Raw genomic sequence first — 3,268 nt, 5'->3', positions numbered from 1 at the left:
CCGAACTGAAGCCGAACCGAACTATAATATTAAACCGAATGGTTCAACTTTTCTAAAACCGAAAAACTGAAATCGAAACTGAAACCGAAAAAAACTGAACCGAAGACCGAAGTGCCCAGCCCTACGGTTGGGGTTCAACCTTTTGGAAGAATGAAACTAATTGCTATACAAGTATAAGGAAATAAAATTGCATTTTCGCTACTAGATATTATTTTTTGGTGCAATGGTATGCACGTGAACTTAACAATTGATATTAGAGCAAGTCACGAGTAAGACTGGTAGGTCTTGGGAGGGGATTATATTGTTAGCAGCTTACAAGGCCAAGTGCCGTTGAGACTAGCTAGCAAGTGTTAGGAAGGGTGATTGTCGACAATTTGGAAGGTCGAATCCAACAACCTTCAATCCAAATGTGACACTATTTTTATCATAAATTTTCAAACTTAACTATAAAGAATGATAAATTAAAATAGCGTCATCTATCATATCGTGCTATAAACTACATACACACTAAAGTAAAAAATTCTCTCTCTAGGGTTTAGCTAGGGTTTCGGTCTCTTCCTTGGAACGTCAAGGTTTCTTGCTCGATAAACTTCCGGTTTCTTTCTATGGCAAATGTGCCGGCTATCTGAGTTCGTCGCTATGGAGGCAGCAGCGTCTAATGGAGCGGTGGAGGGGTTGACGCGGCGATGGGCTGATACGGCCCTCGAGGAGGAGGAAGATGTATTTGCCCCGGCTGAGCACGTTGACGATGAGGGGTCTGCGGCGGTAGGGGAGACGTGGCGGTTGGTGGGGAGGTTTTTGACGACGAAAATTATCAAAGTTGGGTATATGAGTCAGGTAATGGCCTCGGTGTGGCAACCGGTGAAGGGTGTTTAGGTGACTGAGATACAATCTGGCCTCTTCTTGTTCGTTTTCTATCATGAAACTGACATGCAACACGTCCTAGACGGCGACCCGTGGTCGTTTGAGAACCATACCTTGGTTTGGAAGCAAGTTCGGGATGGTACATTGCCTGTTATGATTCAACTTGATACTGTTGATATGTGGATCCATATTCATGAGCTACCACTTGGATATACCTCTGATGTGATACTGGAACAGATCGGGAATTTTCTGGGGACATTCATTAAAGTTGATGACCGGTTTGGGGATGCACCATGGAAAACGTTCTACCGTATTAGTGTTTCGATACCTGTTATGAAACCACTCAAACAACGTATGACGCTCTTGAAACGGGATAAGATTACTTGTTGGGTAAATTTCAAGTATGAACGCCTGCATAATTTCTGCTTTTTCTGTGGTATGCTTGGACACTTGCATAGGTATTGTCTGAAGGCCCAGGAGGCGGCTTTATTGGTCGATCAATACCCTTATACCGATGAGTTGCGTACTGGGCAGAGGAGGGGTCCACGGAAGGTGGGTGCGCCGTGGTTACTTGATAAGGAAGGGAAGCCGGTCCATGCAGTGTCGGCTGTGACTGTTGCATCGCCGAGAACGCCATCTACCGGCGCTGTGGCGGTCTCCGGTTCTGGCCGGCAGGATGCCGAGCCGGCTGTGGTGGTTGCTGCAAAGAGATGGAGGGGGGAAGTCGATGGAAATAGTGGGAGGGTTGAAGGGGTTGATGAAGATATTGCAATGACGGAGGTTTCAAAAAACTTGTTCCCGCTGAGTACCCTAAGTTGGAACTGTCGTGGCTTGGGCAATCCATGAACAATTCGCGAAGTTATAGTGTAACAACCCAAAATTTCATTTTATAAATCCAGTTTTAAGAAATCCCAAAGTAGCTTTTTTACTCCATTAAAAATTTTTGCGAGCAATCGGTGTTTGAATAAAATAATTTTTGTTCCATTTTAAAGTTAATTCAACACCAAAGAAATGAATTTCATTCGAAAATTCCAAAGTTTTCGGGTACTTTGCGTACCAAGATTTAAATCGAGAATTTTACCCGAGTGAGACCAGGAGAATTAAAAAGGGGATTTTGAACAAGTGTTCATCTATTTAACTTTTAGGAAAATTCACTTTCCACCCCAAAGTAATAAAGAAATATCACTTTTAGCCCATGGTTCATGATGCAAGGTGGACCACAAAGCATCCAAAATATTATCCTGATTCATCTTTTTAGCTAGAAGAATTACCTCCTTGCCCTCAACCAATCATTGTGTATAAACCTAGGGTTTTGAACCCTTATAAATAACATGGTGTTGGCCTCATTTCCTCCTGATCTCTTCCTTGGCTGCCAACACCATAGTAGTAAGCTTCTTCTCCATTCATTTTCTCCTTCTCTCATTTTCTCTGCATAACATCTCTTCTTAAGGTTTTAGACTTAGGCCTTGTGTGGTTGTTTGAGATGTTTAGGTGGTGAAAGAAGTAGAGATCCTTGAGTGAAGTGAAGCTGAAAAACCAAGCAAAAAGAAGAGGTCTACAAGAGGTATAACCCCATGGATTCCTCTCTAGTTTTGGCTCTATGAAGCCTAGTATTGAGTAGAAATGAGTAGAAATTATGAGTTCTTAATGTGTTTATGTTTGGAAGTGATCTAGGATGTATTTGTGAATTGTTGGAATTGTTTTGGAAGTGTTTGGACAAATTTTTGCAGGTAGAACTCTATCTGGTGCACAACACAGTGTGCACCAGATCAGAGTGGCGGCCTTAGCTGCGGCCCATCAGAAGGGCCGCCGGCTAGAGTCGTGCCACCACGGGACTAGGACACGGCCCTAGAAGAGGGTCGTAGCCTAGTCCCGGCGTAGTAATGGGACTATAGGGGCGGACCATGAAGAGTCCCGCCCCAAGTCCCTGAGTATGGTTCTGATGAGATGTTGTGTAGTGGCCGGGCCCTTGTGGCTCAACTACGTGTCGTTTCGGACCGAGTGTTACGGGCCCTTGTGGCTCGGCTCTTCGGGATCGTCTTGACGCACGTCTTGGCTTTGATTTGGTTGAATTTGGACTAAAAACGAATATGCTATGAATGATTTTGTGAAGAAATGTTTCATAAATTATATTTTGCTAAGTTATCTGTGTTTGAGAAATTGATGATTTTGTGATCAAATAATGTTCTGATTGAGTAAAGAAGCATGATCCTTTGAGAATAGGATTTATTATGAAAGCATGATTAAAATGTATTATTTGATCCATGAAAATAGAAGCATACTTGTTGAGTGAAATGTTTAGAAATTGCTATTTTTGCAAACCGAGCATGATGATATATCCTTGAATAATTCATGTTAATGTATACATGATTTAGAAGCATGTTATAGAGCATTTGACATTTCA

Source organism: Ipomoea nil, unplaced genomic scaffold, assembly GCF_001879475.1.
Source record: "Ipomoea nil cultivar Tokyo-kokei standard unplaced genomic scaffold, Asagao_1.1 scaffold1310, whole genome shotgun sequence".
NCBI lineage: Eukaryota > Viridiplantae > Streptophyta > Magnoliopsida > Solanales > Convolvulaceae > Ipomoea > Ipomoea nil.
This window is presented reverse-complemented; position numbering follows the sequence as displayed.